Genomic DNA, 21084 nt, shown 5'->3' on the forward strand with positions numbered 1-21084 from the left:
TTAATTGCCCTAAAAAATAACATTATTGCTAATAGTTGGTTTAGTTGTGATATTCAACTTTGATTCAATCGTGTCCCACTGGTTGGGTTTATGTTGATTTGCACAGTTTGCAAAGATAAAGTGGAGGACTTCAACTGAGACTGATTGGCTGGTTTGTGGGTTAATTTTGTGGGACTTCAACACTGTCGAAGGTAGGGCTCATAATTGTAACTGAGAAAGCCACAATAAGAACATGTTGTAACATTGCATCCACCACTTGTAGGTTGTGTGTTGGTGTTTCCAATCATGAGATTGCCCTTTTTACATTGCATACTAGAGCAAGATGTTGCTAGAGGTAGTGGAGCACTATACAGGCTACCATTTTTGCAAGCAGGTGAACTCAAAAGCCTAATTTCTAAAACAAATATATCTATATTGAAGATTCTATGCAAGTTGTTAGAAAACTGGCATCTGCAAAGATGTTCAAAACATACAAGAATATGACAAATGCAAAGAGGATTCATTGACTTCTGTGTTACTCTATGAAACCAAAGGAACGACAACTGATGCAAACTTCTGGTCATGCTTAGGAAGGACAGTAGTTTGAGGAATATCATCAATATATGCTTCTTCATAAGTATGTTCACTGATATTATCTGCTTCTTCATAATGAACCATAGGCAGAGATTCCTCAGAGCCAATGTCACTTTAGACAAAAGGAACTTTTGAACACAAGAAACAATTAGTTTTAAGCTTTGTTGGCCTTGTGAAAAGATTGGCCCTAACCTCACTAGCATCACTTGTAGATACAGAATCAGTCTTGGAGAAACAAAAGCAATGCCATATCTAGCATCAAGATGTTGTAGAATACATATCAAATACTTTGTTTCTTGAAATAAAAGCAGTTAGTTAAGTGATAAGAACGAACTCGAAAGTTTAAAAAACTGAGATGGTTGAGATAATTAACATGAAAAATAAAGAAAGACTTCAAAATTATAAGTTCCAAATATTTAAAACTTACATAGCTCATGCCCATCCATAACAGACATATCTTTGTCCATTAACACAAGATCATATGTTCTGCCTTGCTTGAAGTAGTCCACTGCAACCTTTCCATTCTCAGCTTCTTCACAGTGAAGGTTAAGGCTTTGAAGCACTCACCTGAAAATTAAATGAGGTTGATTGAGTCAAAATTAATGAATGAGATCTTAGCAACATGCTTTAAGAAAATTAACCTTATATGGCCACATGTGCTACCTTAAAACCAACCAATAGATTAGTCCTTATATAACTTGCCTTATTGATTGTTGTCACTCTTCCATGAGCGAGATTCATCAAGGGAAGCTACAAAAATGCCAAGAAATCATGGAAAATTTTGACTTGACATTTCTAACTCTATGACTTATGGTTTTAGTCTAAGATTAAGTGTGGTGATAATCCCATATAATGTGTGTTGAGTTGCAATCTATTGTTTGAAAAAACTGTTGGCATTATGTTACAGGTGTTGTCCTTGATGGAAACTCACTCAGATGACAATTCACAGTACAACAACAAAGGATTACAGATCAAACTCCAAAGAATGAAGAAAGAGAGGTATATGCAGGTTAACTTTGTCCAAGGAGCGTATACACACGGGTTAACAGAACAAAAGGAGCATATAATGTATGCACGCACTTTCACAAAGGGAAAAGTGCGTACATGTTGGAAAACTAAGTTTTTGGTCCGAGGTATTTTGTCCAAGGTATTTTGATCCAAGGTATTGATCCAAGGTATTGGTCCAAGGTATTTGGCCCGAGGTATTGAGCCGAGGTATTTGGTCCAAGGTATTGGTCCTAAGTAGTTTTAGTCCATGGTATTGAGAAAGGCATAAAACTATATAAGGAGGAGAATATCATTAGGCCAAGTGTACAAGTATTGAATATCCAATGAAGTGTGAGATCTAGTATGCAGCTTATCGGCTTATGGTGCTTTCCTTGATCTGAACCAAGGATGAACCTTAGTGGTTGATGAGGGATAAGATCTAATGATGGATCGGGATCTTAAGGCTTGAAATGAATTATCATTATGTGGTTTGATCATGTATAGTCTAGATCTGAATACTGACGCATGTGTTATTCTGTAAATGTTATGATCTGGGTATGACTGAAGTCTGGAATAGCTGCAAAATTATGAATTAATATTTGCAAATATGTACACTGGTTGGCTTTGATAAAAGCGCGTATACACGCTCGTTCGACACATCCAAGTAGAAAATACAGTATGAAATATGATATTTGAAGTTGCAGTTGGATCTGACTGTTGTTGCCAAATTCTAGGTTCTGCTTTGTGTTCTGGTGACTGTGTTTTGATGACAGTATTCTAAATGTTCAGATTGGTTGATTGTGATTTGATTCAGTGATGATGGGCCTTCAGTGATTCAGTTGTGGGTGATTCAGAGATTGATGATTGAGTTTCAATGATTGGTTAATGCAGATGTATTTGATGGTTGTATTGTAGTTGTGATTGATTTTGAGCTTCAATGTTGTTGATGGGTCCAGTATGAAAATTGGATGAAACGTGGCCTTCAGATTGTGGTGTTGTGTTCTAGGAGTATCCAGTATGAAAATTTATGAAACGTGGTCCCTGGAGGAAGAAAGAAGGTCGTAGCCTTCTGTAGGTCGGTGCCTACGTACTAGTAAACATATCGGCTAGTACAAGAGCTAGGGGGTTGTAGCTCCCTTCCAGTAGAAGCTAGAGAACGAGAGAAGGTTGTAACCTTCTGCAGGTGGGTGCCTGCGTACTGGCATGAGTCTGCACCAATACAAGATTTTAAACAGGTTTTTCTTATATTAAAAGAAGATAGCAGCAGGTGGTTTTTGTCCCGCATTGGGTTTCCACCTTAAATCTTGGTGTTCATGTGTGTTTCTTATGTGTGATGGTTTGTTCTGATATTACTGCACATGGTTACTATTTATATGGTTAATGAAGTACTGATGCATTGATTAAAGATCAACATATGATGAATTAATTGAATCATAAGTTTGCTGGATATACGCTGGTTGCCTTAAATACAGTTGCGTGTACATGTGAGTTACCTTCATTGAAGTAGCGTATATAAATTAAAGTATGAAAAGAAAAAGTTATTGATTTGACTAATACTGATTCACCCCCCCTCTCAGTTTTATTTCCAACAAAAACAAATGAAACCCATCTCAATGGAGGGAAAACCATTTGAATGTTATCCAAATAAATGGAAACCCATTTCAATTAAGTTAAAACAAATGACACCAATTTCAATAAAACAAAATGGATATTTAGTGCAATCCAAAGAAATGAAGGAATATCATTGAAGTTACCTCTCTTATTGTTTACAGTATAAGCCTTAACTCTCTAGGTTGCCTCCTCTTTCCGCATAGCCCCACAATAAGACCATTCTTCTTATGCTTTCAAGCCATTAGGACCCGATGACAACCTATGGTATCATATGGTCACTGAAATACACATTGGTTAAAGTTTATACAACCATAAATTAATTAATTAATTAATTAAATAAATAGATCCATTGAAATATATTATTATTTTTATAAATTCGTAATGTAATTATTGCATCATCAATCCATGGTAGTAATTGCACCACTTCCTGTGGATGAAGTTGAAAAAATCAAAAACCATATTACAATTTCCTAAATATAATAATAACAACCTAATCTTACAATGGCGAGAATTTACAGCATTTGAAGTTGCAAATCTTACCATTATGACCACCAGGTGAAAAAATATAGCAACAAAGTCAATGAAGAGGTCCAGTGATTGTTTTAAATAATCAGTCTCCATGGTTCACTTTCTCAATGATCATTTATGTGTCAAATATAATATACCCAAGGAAAACTAGAAGACTGAAGTAGATTTGCAAGAAAGTAAGCTTCAGTAATTATTCCAAGCCTTTGGGAAATTTAATTCATTTGTAATATGATATACAATGCTATATTTTGTAATCCCACCAACCCTTTGTAACATGCATATTTTATCTTCTGCAATCCTAAAAACATTTCTGCAAAAATGATTTGATTTGTAATACAATATGTGCATTTTATTACTTACAACACTACTGAAACCTTTCAAAATATGACTTGATTTGTCCTACTACGAACAAATCATCTTTTGTAATTTTACATATCCTTGTGCAAATATGATTAAATTTGTAATTCAATGTGTCCTAGCTTATCTCAGCAAATTAGACTACGTGTGCAAGTTCCTTTTACATTTCTACGAACCCATGGACCCTGACACAAATATCATTTCATTTTTATTAATGTATGTTCTAGCAGAGGCAAAGAACTTTAAATTTTTCTACCTCAAATGTGTAAATTGTCGAAGGACCACCAAAGATCGAAGACGTGAGTTGTGGGCATATCAATATATTGATACCCAAGCCCAATAATCCTCCTAGAAATGGGTACTTATGTCTCTTGGCTGTGATTGTTGCTGTCGAAAAGAGAGTGAAGGCCAAAGAGGTCTCAACAAATGCACTCACCAGTATACTGCCAAAAATTTTGAAATGAAACAAACAATTTCAACAAGATCCATCCCAGTAATCAGTGTTGAGATTATTATAATATTACTAAAAACATCAATAAATATTTTATTAAAATAATTTAAACAAAAAATTAAAACCGTTCTTCACTTATCATAAATATAAATAAGGCACAAGTCCAAGTTGTTGAGAGGAGTGTTATACTCACTCAACCTAAAATCAATTCCAATTCACTTTTAACACAGATATAATCATGGTATCCAATCCACTGAGAGGAGAGTTATGCTCTCCAACTAAAATCAAATTCAGTTCCTTATGATCCAATTCCATTGAGAGGAGAGTTATGCTCTCCAACTAAAATCAAATTCAGTTCCTTATGATCCAATTCCAATTCACTATGGCCGAAATCTCTTTGGCTGTGAATGTGTTAAACTCTTGATCAAGAGTATATCATCGTATCATCCTAAAATCAATTTCAATTCCCACTGGTCCAATTCCCTTAGAGATAATGTGTTAAATTATCATATTAACCTTATATCATGGAAAATTTTATATACTTTAATACCATCCAATTCCCTTGTTGTAAATGTGTTAAACTCTTCATGGGCATATATATAAATCAACCTTGTGTCATGGAAAATCCTATTTACCCTACTACCATCTTAAAAGAGAGGGACAATAAATGTTTTAAATTTTTCATGATGTTATTATCGTATAACCTTTGAGTATAGTATCATATCAACCTTACATCATGGAAAATCCAATTTACCCTGATGTCAACCTAAAAGTGAGGAACAATAACCAGTGAATTTCCTAGATATGTATTTTAGAGACAACATATGACTATAGAATAATAACCTTGATAAATAGCATGGTGTGGATTAATTAATGATTTAGGGACTTGAATGGATCTTAGCTTACTAAAGCGTAAATAATGTCGAATATCATGCATAGTAGAGGAGATTTGTTTCTTATCTAGGAACCCTCTTAGATATATATTTATAGTATGCATTTCAGAGGAGGATTATTTCTTATTCTGAAAATTTTTGTATCATTTGACAATTGCATTGTCATTTTTTTTAATAGCAGAGGAAGGTTATTTATCCTAGAATCCTAAGTTATGTTGTCATCTACAATTTCATTTCTTCTTCTTGATTATGTAACAATGCTTTGATCCAAGACAAGACAAGGAAATGGGAGCATTGAATATGGACATTAATACAAATCGTTTTACTGACTCAAATACATGCACTTCACAGTTGCAAAACATGAGGAATGCATATCCTAAATTCGCACACATGGATGAGATATTAGATATGGAAACTCATGGTACATAATCTTGAATTTCACAACATCAAAGTGGAACTTCTACTAGGATTAGATAGATCTTGAAATAGATGACACTAATCTAAGTGGCAGGAAGGTGAGGTCCATTCTACAGTATCGTTTAGGTAGAGGTATTCCATGTATATCATATCCATTCTAAAACATTGGTTGCTAGAGGTGATACATCATTCCTATGTGCATATGTACTGGTGTATTGAATTTAAACAATGCATTAGATGAACTGAATCTGAACACTAACATAAAAACCCCTGGTTAATTTTCTATGTAAATAAAATAAGACCAAGGTCATGGGACACGTATTCCAAGTTGAATGCTGGGCAAAACATAGTGATGGGTATCAATGGTGATTAATTTATGGCTATGGAAATTAGCAAAGGCATTGGCAAAGGAAAAGTGCAATTAATTGGCATTTTATTTATGAAATAAACAAAAATAGGAGAAAAGGGAGATGAAAGGTCATATATTTGCATGAGGAGGAAATTGAAGGAAAAATAGAGAAAAATGAAGAAAATAGAGGCCTCAATGATAAAAAGGCATATGAGATCATTTCACAACATTTTTTCAATTTAGTTTTGGAGCTCTCTTCTATTCTCTCATTCACTGATTCTCTTGCACTCTTAGAGTATTCTTGGAGCATTTTTGGATCACTTTGGCATATGTTGGATTTGGAGAAAGAAGGCAAGAGAAATTTGGAAAACACAAGGGGACAACGGGATCAAGAACTACAAGTGGATTGCTTTGCAGATAGCAGGTTGTATGTATGATCTCCTTGTTGATTTATGGATGCATGGTATACACATGTGGTTATTTGGTTATGTGTTGTCATTGGCATGGAGGATTTCCTGGTTTGATAGTGGTTTTTTAGCCTTGAATTTCCGTTTCCTAGATAACCATGGTGTTGTGGGTTTTTTTCCATTTGATTGTTTATGATTGGTGCTCATAATTCCTTATGGTTGTGGGTTGGAACAAACGCTCTGGAAGCCCTGGAACAACTTGGGTTGAGTTACTAGTCCTAGAGCCTAGGTTGGGACAAATTTTTTGGAGCCCTTGGTGGGTTGAATTACTAGTCCCTGGAGCCAGGTTTGACAAATGCTCTGGAGCCCTGGAAGGTTGTGGGTTGAGTTACTAGTTCCTGGAGCCCTGGACAACTTGGGTAGAGACCGATCTAGTTGGTGTTAGTGATGTCCGACCGTGAGGTGGAATCACTAGTCGAGGGTTTAGGTGGTTTGGCCTCTGGTTTGGTTTGTCTTGGTTTATTCCATGAGATTCCACATTCATGCTTTGAATATGGCATAGGGGTGATTGGTTGAAAGTGATATTTGGCTCAACCTAATCTATGGTCAGGTGGTACGTGGAAGTCCCTGACTTGGTTGGTATCTTCATATGTTAATAAGAGCTATTCTTCTATTGTTATTCATGTATATTTGTTGGAAATATGTTGGTGATATTATGGTTGGGTTGTCATGGTTTATATGTTGGTTATTTTATGGTTATATGTTGTTTATATGATGTGTATCTTCTATGGATCTTGTCATGAATTGTTTATATATTGATTAATTGATGAATGTATGGACTAATAAGTGTTGTTGCAACTATGTGGAGAGGGCATAGGGCCTTCTCAGTGATTCACAGATGAATCTCAGAATTTTATGATCAAATATGCATTCATGACTTGTAGCTTACATGTTTGCCATGTGTTTGATGAAATATTTGTTATGTTCTAAGAAGTCTAGGTCAAGTTCTTCCTTCAAGTTTGTATGTTTATCCTTGTTGTCATGTCATTAATGCTTCTGAGAAGTTTCAGGAAGCTCTAGGAAGTGGTCTGGAGGCTGACCTGGAAATGAGGCTTAGATCTCGAGATCGCACCCTCTGAAATGGACAATTTGGGTCACAACTACACCCATGCATGCTTGTGAGTGCGGTTGGAGACCTTCAACTGCATGGATTCCTTGTTATGCATGCAGTTGGGGGTTAAGTTGTGTGGAAGGGAGCCCCAACTCAAGGTTTGGTCACCCAGGGTGGTTCTTTGGCCCCTGGGTGTCCTTGTAGCCCTGTGGAATGTTGTGAGTTGTCGGTCGGTGGTCAATTATAGGCCCCACTTTCTTAACTAGAGCTAGGAGGTCGGGTCATGTCATAGTAACTATTCGTCTCATGTTTATCCTGACAGACCAATGAAACCGGGTAAATGTGCGAGGGGTGGTTACAACTAATATAGACACTATAATAGATCCCCTCTAAGCCTCCCCTATCACCTAAAAGTAGCATGCATGTGGAAATCAAAACAACCTTTACACTAGATTCCCTTTAAACCAACCTTTGCATTATCAAGAAAGAGAGGAACAAAATTCGACGAATTGACTTGTTATCTAAAAAAACCCCTATAAACTTGAGGTAGGAAACTAAAGGATCTAAGTCATTTTTACCTGGGGTCAATATCAATGACTGTATCAATGAGCGGTCCCAGGGTATCTCCCTTGAACGCGGCAACTTCTAGGAGTAGTGCTTCCCTCTCACCCTACAAGAAACCCCAATCATACACCATTGGAGAAGATTCACTTAAAAAATCACAACAGAATGACCTACATAATCAAAGAATTAAAGAATTAAAGAACTTACCTCATTGCTCGAGTAAGTAGGAATGGATAAGAGCCAGATTATAGAACCAATGCACGCAAGCCACATGAGGATCTCATCGATATTCAACAGAAGATGTAAATAAACCTCGATTGTTGTTATTATGAGGGCACAACTAAGCGACAAATAAACCCTTTTTAGATGACTCTGCACGACAAGGTTGATCTTTTACATGTTCTTTAAAACATTGTAATTCCATGAAGAGTAACCCAAAACTTAGTTAGGAAATCCTCCGCCATAATAAGAAGTGTAGAAGCCAGTTAAACACTCATAACATTTACACTAAATTCCCTTTAAACCAACCTTTGCATTATCAAGAAAGAGAGGAACAAAATTTGACGGGTTGACCTATTATCTAAAAAATCCCTCTAAACTAGAGATACGAAACTAATGGATCTAAGCTATTTTTACCTGGGATCAATATCAATAACCGCATTGATGAGCGGTCCCAAGGTAGCTCCCTTGAACACGACAACTTCCAAGTGCAATGCAACCCTCTTAACCTACAAAAAACCTGATCATTCACCATTGGAGAAGATTCACATAAAGAATCAACAGAAAGGCCTACATAATCAAAGAATTAAATAATTAAAGAACTTAACCCATTGCGTAAGTAGGAACAGATAAGAGTCAGATTACATAACCAATGCAAGCAAGCCTCGTGAGGAGACTGCCAATATTCAACAAAAGATGTAAATAAACCTCGATCACTGATATTATAAGGGCACAACTAAGCGACAAATAAACCCTTTTCATATGACTTTGCATGACAGGCTGATCTTTTACATGTTGTTCAAAACATTTTAATCCCACGAAGAATGATCGAAAACCTAGTTAGGAATCTTTTTCCATAATAAGAAGTGTATGAATCCATTTAAATGCTCATGATTCAATAGAAACAAACCAAATACATAGAACTCAAAAACCTAAAGAAAGAGCAAGTGAAATGATTGCAAGAACTGTGAATTGGAGATGATACTTGTTGTTATGAGCCAATACAACCTTTGAATATACCCACCCAATCAATTATGGTAAAACAAGACCACCAAACCTCGAAAATCGGGATATGCCGGATATGGAGGCACACTGCAATTTTCTCACAAATCAATTCGATGACAGATGATACTTCTATCATCTAACACCAAATCAATGGTGTGGGATGGTACAAAGTGGCATGGGAGGGGAGTTCTTGCCAAAGGAACACCTTACGGCGTAACAAGTTAAGTTGGGTGAGTTTGTATGTTGAAGTAGATTTTGCAATTTGCTTGTATGAAAAGAATTGGATTAAGGTGATAGATTATGTTTTCTCAACGAATATTTGTCAATTTCTACCTCAGATGTTGATCCAAATTGGATTCAAACAAGATAAATGGTTGTAACACTAAATAACTAGGTGCAAATTTTACAATTAATGAAGTTAAGTGAAAAAAGGGAAAATGCGACAATAAAAAATATAAATGAAATAAGATGGAAAAAAGAATTAGATGTAATGGAAATGAAGAAAATAGAAGGGACAAAAAAGAGAGAGATGAAAGGGAAACGAAAGGATAATCCCTTGGCCTTGCAATTAACATGTCAAATCTCTTGTGTCTTCTTGTAACTTGACTCTTAAAGGATTTTTTCTTTTCTTAGTTGGCCAAGAGAGGAGGATGCATAAGAGCCATAAACTATGTTGTAGCCTAAGATTGTCAAAATAAGACTAAGTAACCATTTGAATGTCAATTTTCTCGTTTGGGTTTCCAAGGTAGATATCGTGTCTTTATGTGATAAAATTTCTCAATGGTTGTGTTAAAATTATTTGTGTGTGTCATGTAAGCTCTTCCTTACATTTAAATTATTGTTTATAATTCTATTAATGGTCTTGAGAGAAATTCATGTAAACTTTCATTAAATTATGTATCCATATATCCTTTATGAATGCAATAGTCATGAATTTATCTTTGTCAACCATGTGGAGATCAATGACTGTCATGAGATAGTTGTTTCAAGTAACTAGTTGAGATTCTAATTTTAATTATAAGCAACAACAAAAATATAACCTAGGACTACTAGTGCTTATAAGGCCATCCTGCACACAAGAGCTTAGGGTCAACTTGAAGGCAATGTGAAAATCATAAAAATAAATATGCATCACTATGGGTTTTCACATCCTTTGGGTGAGCTCTTACTGCTTGGTAGTGCATTGTAACCTCTCCCTTAACTCTACATTGGAGGATTTCTTGTAAACCTAAATTGAAGTATTAAATTAATAATAATTGAAAAAAATCCCAACAAATTGTGTGTAGCTAGTACTAATAACCCATCCCACAAGCCAATAATAGTAGGATACTATGACTTGGAAAGGGTTAAGATGTCTGGAAACACTCCCTATGGCTGTCCCACCCTAGGGGAGATGCCTAGCCCTTGATCCTCATTATAATGGGCCGATATAACTTTATAGGCAATTATTAGCACTCACCACAATTAGGATGATGTACCATTATAATAATCATGGGCACTTTGTTTATTATCATATTCCCTCATTAATTGTTGAGGTGTACACAAACACACACCCACCCACCATGTCATTGGTTATATTGTGTTCACAAGCATCATTGGTTGATGTGAGTCCAATCCAAGAACTATCCAATAGTTCCCACTCCATTGTAATGTTGCTTAGTCAAATCTTGTAGGTTCCAAATGTGAAATGGAAGACACATTCTCTATAAATGCTCTTTCTTTCAATATTTTGGCATATGTGGTTCAAGTAAATTCAACATATCTTGCCTTCAATATGTATGGCTTGGTGTGGTTTCATCTTATTTCCCACTCTTATGCGAAGCTAATTCTTGCATTTACTGATAAATTCCCTTTTCATCTATTCTTTGGATAATTGACATCTCATATATGTCCAATTAATGGAGTATAAGTTGGATTGGAGTTCAATTAAAAGCATAGGAAACTTGATAAATTGCATTCTAATTATCAATAGAACTAAAGCCCTATACATGTCAATGACAAGAACATGTATTGGTAGCTTTATGATAAAGATCATTGGATTGAATTAAGATGGAGCCATATGTGTTTAATGATGGGAGTACAGACATTGAGTAGAGCCTAAATGTCCTAGTATATATAGATACTTTTATTTGTTGGAGTAGTTTATTTTATTTGTCATTGGACTAACATTTCTTACGTTGGAACACCTCATTAATTCTTGATGCTAGAGCCTTGTATATTTTATTATTGGGGTGTTGATGACATGTGTATTGTTAGGTATAACAAGTTTTTTTAATAGAGCTACACATACCTAGACAAATGAATGAGCATAGAATTATTAAGCTACAACCATTATCACATAATACAATATTAGCATTTTTTTACTCCATTTAACCTCTTGCTTTATTTTTCTATTTAGCTTAATGTGCTTTATTTTCAAAGGAAAAGGTGAATGAAGTAGGTGGCAATGAGATTGAATCCATGAGGGGTCTTTTCCCAAACAAGAGTAGGTGTGTTTGTGTGAGTGATCCATTTGGATCTTGACAACATACCATTGCAAACATGAAAAAATTATATCCTAGAAACCAATAAATATACCACCCACACATGCATACTAAAGGATAGTGATCAAATAGGTTTGCAATTGGTTGTTTGTGTGTAGATTACAATAAGAACGTAGGCCTTTTATCCGTTCATAGAACATATATCTTTACATAAGATAGAGAAATGTAGATCATTTTATAATTCTACAATGTATCCATGTTGATTAAGTTAGTGGACTTAAAAGTCCCTCATTTATGGATCATAAGTTATCACAGTGTTGAAATATGGCAACAAGAATATTCCAATTTAATTTGTTATTGAATTAAATTGTGAATTAAAATCGAATTTAGTCTTAACAACTACTTGGAAATAATTAATTAATTTATTTTAAATTAATTAGTTGGAGAAATTCAAGTTAGAAGTATTTCTGAAGTCATGCAAGAGTTATCCCTTAAATTAAGGAGATAAGATTGAGTTATATTTGAGTTGTAATTAGTTAACTCAGTTTACTGAGTTAAGTCCAGTTAAATTAGTTCTGAACTATTTTAGGAACTAATAGAGAGTTAACAGTCAGTTGATGCATGCATGCACTCAACTAGTGCTACTCCAGTTAACTGAAGATTCCCTCATCATAAACTCATGCATGTCTATTCTGAGAAAGACCCAGTTGAGATTAAAGTCAAGGACAATGTACTATCAATTGCATGTGTTTTCTCATGGAGAAAACTCATGCATGCAGTCAAGGATTTAAGCCTTGAGAATTGCGCAGTTTTGGATGGATAATCATCCACTGGGTAGGAGATCATCCACTTGGTAGAGAGGTTTTCCACTTGGTAACAGGAGAATCATCCACAAGGAACAACGCAAGGAAATAGGAGCTTGGAGGGCAAAGAGGAAGGCTGAAGAGAAGCCAAGATTGCCTATGAGCATTTGTGAGGATTGTACTGAGAGCTGGCTAGCTATGAGAGCTAAGGTTTTTTATAATTCCTATGTATTTCCACCTGTATGATAATACAATAGTGTGGGGTTTTTAGCTGAGGCTTTCCCCAAAGTATTTTCATGTGTATTGTGCGATTGATTCTTCTTCTTCTGGTTATATTGTTCAGCTTGATCTTTAAGCTTCCGCAAATTGATAGTAGAAGTAGGTTATAATATTCTGCTTTGATTTATATTGCATTATTAGGTTAACCTACCATCAGATTTTCTACATGGTATCGGAGTTGGATTTGTAGAAATTTTCTACATGGTATCGGAGTTGTGAATAGTATACTCAGAAGAGAATTCAAAGTTTGAAGTTCGGGGTTGCAGGTGAAAATCGAATTCATATCATACTTCAAGGTTGGCCAATGGCGTTCTATGGCTTGAGACTTGAGAATGCCTTGGAAGGTAACTCGAATTACATAGTATGGAAAGATAGAATGGAGGATGTATTAGAAGACAATGGCTTGAAGGAATTCATTGCTTAAGAAATCCCAAAGCCAGCTTCAACTAATGCACAAGAGTTGGCTGAGTGGAAGAAGTGTGTGGCAAAGGCGAGATGGATCATCCTTAAGGGAGTTCGAGACCATATTGTCTTGAGTCTCCATGGGAAGGATACTCCATTTTCAATGTGGAAGACATTGAAGGACCTCTACCAGAATAGTAGCAACCAAAGGAAATTGGTGCTCAAGGATAAGCTTCGAAGAATCGAGATGGAGAAGGGTGATACTATTTCCACATATCTGAACAAGCTCACCACCTGCAGAGATGAGCTTGCCAGCGTGGGAATAAATACTGCCAATGATGATATGGTGAGCCTCACTCTCCTTGGCCTTCCAAAGAGTTGGAATAACTACCAGGACTCTGTGAATGGAAGGGAGAAACTGCCGGATTGGGAACGACTGTGGTCAAATCTTATGCAGGAGGAGATTAGGAGGAGCACACGAGATGGTTCTTCATCCAAGAATGATGATGAAGAAAATCTGGCCTTATCAAGTAAGGTAAGGAAAGGGAAGGAGAAGGCTTCCCAATTCAAATCGAATTTTTCTCATGGAGGGAAGAAGGGTGACATGTCTAAAGTAATATGCTTTAATTGTCACAAGATGGGACATTATGCGACTAATTTCCCATCGAAGAAGTCCAAGAAGGGATCCTCGGAAGGATCGAAAGGTGAGGCATTAGCCTCTCAGTTCAAAATGGACTTTACCCTAATTGCATGCATGGTGTCATCGATGATGGGTTGTGTTTGGTATCTTGACAGTGGAGCCTCATTCCACATGACTCGTGATAAAAATTTATTCAGTGCCTTGGAGGAGAAAAACCTCAAGATGCACATAGAGATGGGTGACAATGGAAGGTATAGTGTTTCAGGAGTGGGCACGGTTGCTTTTCAGAGGGAGCATGGATGTAATGAAACTAGCTCAAGAAAAGATAGAAAAGATAGATCAACGCCTTATAATTCAGCCTCTTCGAGGGGGAAACCTCCTTTACATTACATAAATGAGCAATTCTTGGATGATTCAAATGACAAAACCTCCTTTCTATATATAGGAGTCTATGGAGTCACAATATAATCCAGCCGACCTAACAATAATAATATAAAGCCACAAAAATAACAATAGAGGGATTCTATGGGCACATTAATAACAATATGGGGGTAATGGGGCACAACAATATAAATAAGGGGTATAACTACAATAGTAATGGGGTAATCACTAGTATTATAGGGACCCAACATGCCCCTCTCCTTCAAAAAAGTGTTGTCCTCAACGCTTGAGTAGTTCAGGATACTTCTACATAAAATTCTCATCCTCCCATGTGGAATCTTCAGCGGATAAGTTCTTCCACTTGATAAGGTACTCTGAAATTGATCGATTTCGTAGCTGTCGAGTTCTTGTTTCTATAACTGCTTCCGGTTCCAATATAATTTTTCCTTCCTCGTCAAGTTCTGGCAATATTGTTTGAACTGGGAGCTTGTCGCCTATAACCTTCTTTAAGCATGAAACATGGAAAACTGGGTGCAATCGAGAAGCTGCAGGAAGCTCCAATTTGTATGCCATAGTACCAATCTTTTGCAACACCTTGTACGGACCATAATACTTTGGTGATAATTTATTATCCTTCTTAGCTTGCTTGAGGGACATTTGCTTATATGGTTGTAGCCATAGGAATACCCAATCACCTACATCAAAACTTCTTTCACTGCGATGTTGATCTGCCTGTTGTTTCATTCTATTCTGTGCCAACACGAGGTTATCCTTTAAGAGTTGGAGGACTTGTTGTTGATGTTCGATGTGATGTTCCACTGCCTGAACCTTAGAATTTTCTCTTAAATATGATGTGATGGATGGTGGTTGATACCCATAAAGTGCCATAAATGGGGTCATTTTTGTTGCTGTATGAAAGGAAGTGTTATACCACCATTCAGCCAGAGGCAACCATTTGACCCATTGTGTCTGTTTATCAGATACAAAGCAACAAAGATATCCTTCCAAACATTTGTTTACTATCTCAGTTTGCCCATCAGATTGAGGATGATAAGATGAGCTATGAGCTAACTGAGTACCAAGACAAGAAAATAATTCTGTCCAAAAATTTCCAGTGAAAATGGGATCTCTGTCACTTACAATAATCTTTGGGTTTCCATGTAGCTTTTGAATTGTTTCCATAAATGCAGTAGAAACTGTACTGGCTTTAAATGGATGTGATAATGCACAAAAGTGTGCATACTTGGTAAGTCTGTCAACTACCACCATGATGACACTCTTTCCCTCAGACTTGGGTAAACCTGTGATAAAATCCATTGAAACCTCCTCCCAACGTTGGCTTGGAATGGATAAAGGTTGTAATAGACCCGGTGTCTTAATTGTTTCAACTTTATTTTGTTGGCAAACCAAACATTCTGCCACAAACTTTTGAATATCTGATTTAAGGCCATCCCAAAAAAATTCCTTCTTAACCCTGTGGTAAGTTTTTAAAAATCCTGAGTGCCCTCCTAAGGGAGAAGTGTGCAATTCCATAAGAATCTTTTGTTTTAGCTGGGAATTCTTACAGAGGTATAAGCGATCTTTGTACCATAACGAATCATTTTTCCAGCTAAATGTATCAGACGTACTGGAATCTTGTTGTAGCTTTCGAATAAGTGCCCACACTTCTTCGTCATTCTTCCATTCCTCCCTTGCTTCATTTATCCAATCTGGTTGGATAATAGAAATGCGCACAACAATGCTTCCACATCCTCATCCTTCTTGAGAGTGCATCTGCCACCACATTTTGCTTCCCTTTTTTGTAGATGATTTCAAAGTCATAACCCAACATCTTTGTGACCCACTTTTGTTGCTCTTCAGAGGATAATCTTTGTTCTAAAAAGTATTTAAGGCTATCATGATCCGTTTTTACCTTGAAGTGTCTTCCCATTAGGTAGGGTCGCCATTTCTTAAGTGCATGGAGTATTGCCAACATTTCCTTCTCATAAATAGCTTTGCTTAAAAACTTTCCCTTGATTGGACGACTTTCAAAAGCAATGGGTCTTTCATCTTGCATTAGAACAACACCAATTCCATTTCCTGAAGCATCACATTCCACAATAAAGGTTTTTGTGAAGTCTGGTGTAGCTAAGACCGGTGCTTGGCACATTGCCTCTTTAAGATGTTCAAAGGCCTTTGTTGCTTCCGGAGTCCATGAAAATGCATCTTTCTTCAATAATGTTGTTAGAGGTGCTGCTATTCTCCCATAATTCTTAACAAACTTGCGATAATACCCTGTCAACCCAAGAAATCCTCGCAGATGCTTTATGGATGTGGGGATTTTCCATTCCTTAATGGCTTTAATTTTGCTAGGGTCTACCTTAACTCCTTCATGAGATACAATATGACCCAAATATTCCACCTCCTGGACTCCAAAGAAACATTTGGATCTTTTTGCATATAATTGTTTCTCCTCCAATAGTTGTAGCACCCTGTCAACATGTTCAACATGATCCTTCCAAGACTTGTTGTAGATTAGTATATCATCAAAAAATACTAACACAAATTTTCTAAGGAATGGTTTGAAAATTGAATTCATCAAACCTTGAAATGTTGAAGGTGCATTGGTAAGGCCAAAAGGCATGACCAAAAATTCATAATGACCCTCATGAGTTCTAAATGTCGTTTTCGGAATGTCTTCAATCTTCATTCTGATTTGATGATATCCTGAACGAAGATCCAACTTGGTGAAGTAAATTGATCCATGCAATTCATCCAGTAATTCATCAATGACAGGAATGGGGAACTTATCTTTAATAGTGAGCTTGTTGAGCTCCCTATAATCCGGACACATGCGCCATGATCCATCCTTCTTGTGCACCAATACTACTGGAGCAGAGAAAGAACTTTGACTCGGTTGAATTATACCAGCCTCTAGCATTTCTGCAACCATACGTTCAATTTCACTTTTTTGGACATAGGGATATCTGTACGGCCTGATGTTTGGAGGAACACTTCCTGGAATCAGATGAATAGCATGATCATGATCACGCATAGGTGGGAGACCTTTGGGAGTCTCAAATACCTTGGAATGATTGTCCAGGACTTTTTGGAGATCTGGAGAAATAGATGATTCTAATGTGGAAACATCTAGCGAACATAATTGTGCAATTACACCCCTTTGCTCCTTTTTTAGAAGCTTTGTCATACCATTAGAGCTGATTATCTTTCCTGGTTTCCCTGCAATACCCCTTAATTCAACTTCCTTTCCTTCCATAGAAAATTTGATGAAAAGTTCTTGAAAATTAAAAGCTATTGTACCCAAGGATTGTAGCCATTGGACTCCTAGTACAACATCAGCACCTCCCATTGGAATGGAAAGCATTGGGCTAGTCAATACATATTCTCCCATGGATAGCTTGATATTATGGCACTTTCCAGAGCAATTTATTGTTCCTCCATTTGCAATCATCACTTGACACTCTGGTGCTGGATATAGGAAGCAATTCAATTCTTTTGCTACCCTACAATGAATAAAATTGTGGGTGCTTCCTGAATCAATCAACACTATTACCTTTTTCTTCTTGATTTGTCCTTCTATCTTGATGGTTTGAGGAGTGGTAATTCCCGCCAATGCATTACAAGATATGGTCGGATTTATTTGTTCTTCATCTAGGCTTTGTTCCTGGAGTATATCCTCTTCTTTTGACCTTTCTTGCTCCTTTTCTTCTTCCTCTTCACAATCTATGTAGAATAATTTCTTCTCAGCACACTTATGACCTTTAGTGTATTTGCTATCACAACTGTAACAAAGCCCTTTTGCTCTTTTTTCTTCCAATTGTTGTGGTGTCAACCTTATAGGTTGTGGAAGACTAGGGGCAACTGCACTTCCGTCTTTATAGTTGTGAGTGGTATGCTTCCTGGTTGCCATAATTTTGCTTTCCATTTTTCTTGCTAACCTGAATGCCTTCTCTAATGAATCAGGTTCCCAAAGGCGAACATCATGTTGGATATTATCCTTTAAAGACCCTATGAACACATCAATCCTATGCTCCTCTGGAATATCTTTTACCCTTATGTTCAATTTTTGGAACTCCTCAATGTGCTCCATTATTGAACCCTTTTGTTTGAGACTTATCAATTGGCTAAAAAAAGTGTTGCTTTTTGTATCCTCATAATGTGCTATCAATTCTTCCGTAAAAATTGCCCAAGTGATAAATTGTTTACGAGAGCAAAGCCATTGATACCATACAAACTGATTTGGTTCCAAATATAAAGTTGTCATACGTACCTTTTGTGTGTTTTGCACATTATTGAGATCGAAGAACTGCTCCATCTGTAATATCCATGTGGCGGGATCCTTGCCATCAAACTTCCTCATATCGATTTTTGGAATATGGTGGGTCTTCGATCCAACATTAGAGTCTATGGAATCATGATTAACATTTCTTTTGTTCACATCATGAGTTTCCTTTACAACCTTTTCACCATTAGTAAGTATTTCTTGTAGAAAATTTGTCAAATCTGTCTTCAAATCTGCCATGTCTGTCTTCAAATCTGTCCTCAAATCTGTCTTCAGATCATCCATCTTAGCTTCCATGCCCTTTATCTTATATTCCACGCCATTTATCTTAGCATCTGTTAGCTTTTGTGAGCGTGACATTTGTTGCACTTGTTCTTGTAATTTTGATATATCATGTAGCATTTCTTCCTCTTCTTCATGAGTCATGCTAGAGCTTTCAGGTTCCTTACTAGGTGTTTGCATTTTCTTTCCTCGGGGCATCAGTTACCGATAATAATGCTTTACTATGCCCTTTGAATTCCTTCAAACCAAGCTTATGTAAAAATAAAAAATAAAAACTACACACCTTTTTTTACTTTGTAGAAGCCTGATATTGAATCTGATGTATCTCTGTAATTTCGCATCATCCAGTTCTAAAATTGTGACCTGTAGTAGCCTTCTATGTTCTCTTTCCAATGCCACTAGTCTGAACCAAATTGGATTCTCCAAGAAAGAGTTATGCACAATCTCCCGCAGTGACCTGATTATAGACTAGTTCAGTAGAGCGAACTTGTATGAAGTGCCACGTGTCACTATTTCAACCTTTGACTCTGAAAATATATAAAAGAAAACTACAGTCTGTCCTCTTTCTGTACCTTCTTACGAAATTTCAATCCGATGCTCAGAAAGAAAGTTATGACGATTTTCCCCAGGTCACCTGTTTTGAGTGTAATTCAGGAGTCTGCAAAAAGACCAACTTCCTGAGATAATATCTCCGAAAATATCGCGCGAAAAGCTCTTAAATTCGGACCCAAGGTTCAGCGCGATTTCTTCTCAAATGGGTTTTTTTTGCAACTTCTGAAACGTCACAGAAAAAAAGTTATAGCGAAAATGCCACGATGACCTGTTTGGAGCAGCGAAACCCTAGAATCCAAAGCTCTGATACCAAATGTTATGAAACCAGCTCAAGAAAAGATAGAAAAGATAGATCAACGCCTTAGAATTCAGCCTCTTCGAGGGAGAAACCTCCTTTACATTACATAAATGAACAATTCTTGGATGATTCAAATGACAAAACCTCCTTTCTATATATAGGAGTCTATGGAGTCACAATATAATCCAGCCGACCTAACAATAATAATATAAAGCCACCAAAATAACAATAGAGGGATTCTATGGGCACATTAATAACAATATGGGGGTAATGGGGGCACAACAATATAAATAAGGGGTATAACTACAATAGTAATGGGGTAATCACTAGTATTATAGGGACCCAACAATGGAGCTCCTCTCACCTTGACAGATGTGATGTATGTGCCTGGACTAAAGAAGAACTTGGTATCGGTCACGATGTTGGAGGACAAAGGCTATGATGTTCTCTTCAGTAAAGGAAAGACATTCTTAAGACACATAGCCACGGGTCAGACCAAGAGGATAGGGATTTGGGTGAAGAATCTCTATAAACTAGAGGTAGATGATTGTGCAGCATTGAGTATGAAAGCAGAATTGGTGCAAAGCCAAGACATTGGTGAGTTTTTGCACAAGCGGTTGGGCCATTTGCATCATGGGGCTTTGAAGATAATGCAGTAGATATCTACAGGACTTCCCAAAGGTAAACTTGAGCAAGTTGACACATGCAAAGGTTGTACCTTGGGAAAGTACACAAAGTCTTCCTTTCATGATTGAGACAGTCGAGCAGAGGTTATCTTAGAGCGAGTCCATACTGATTTGTGTGGACCATTCTCAATGACATCCATAATGAAGCAAAGGTATTATGTTATTTTCATTGATGAGTATTATCGTAAATGCTGGATTTATTTCATGCAAAAGAAGGACCAAACTTTCACAAAGTTTTGTGAGTTCAAAGCTTTGGTCGAGAAAGAGTCAGGGAAGAAGATCAAGGCCTTGAGAATCGACAACAGTGGAGAATATGTCTCTCAAGAGTTTAAGGAAGGAATTAAACGAGAGCTGACAACACCTCATAACCCACAGCATAATGGGGAGGCTGAGAGGAAGAACAGAACTATTGTAGGGGAAACACAGGAAATGCCGCATGACCAAGGCCTACCACTTCACTTGTGGGCTGAGGCATGCAACACATCGGTCTATTTGCATAATAGAAGCCCTCATCACATACTTGG

At 36.8% G+C, this 21084-nt stretch overlaps 1 pseudogene; it reads right to left on the minus strand.

Moving 5' to 3' along the window:
* Positions 1–435: 435 nt before the first annotated feature.
* LOC149173510 (bax inhibitor 1-like) overlaps positions 436–21084 on the minus strand; it is a 33079-nt pseudogene continuing 12430 nt past the window's right edge.

This window comes from Pinus tabuliformis, chromosome 4_2 (genome assembly GCF_031772625.1).
Source record: "Pinus tabuliformis cultivar Carrire ecotype Pingquan chromosome 4_2, CPIR1, whole genome shotgun sequence".
NCBI classification, from domain to species: Eukaryota; Viridiplantae; Streptophyta; class Pinopsida; order Pinales; family Pinaceae; genus Pinus; species Pinus tabuliformis.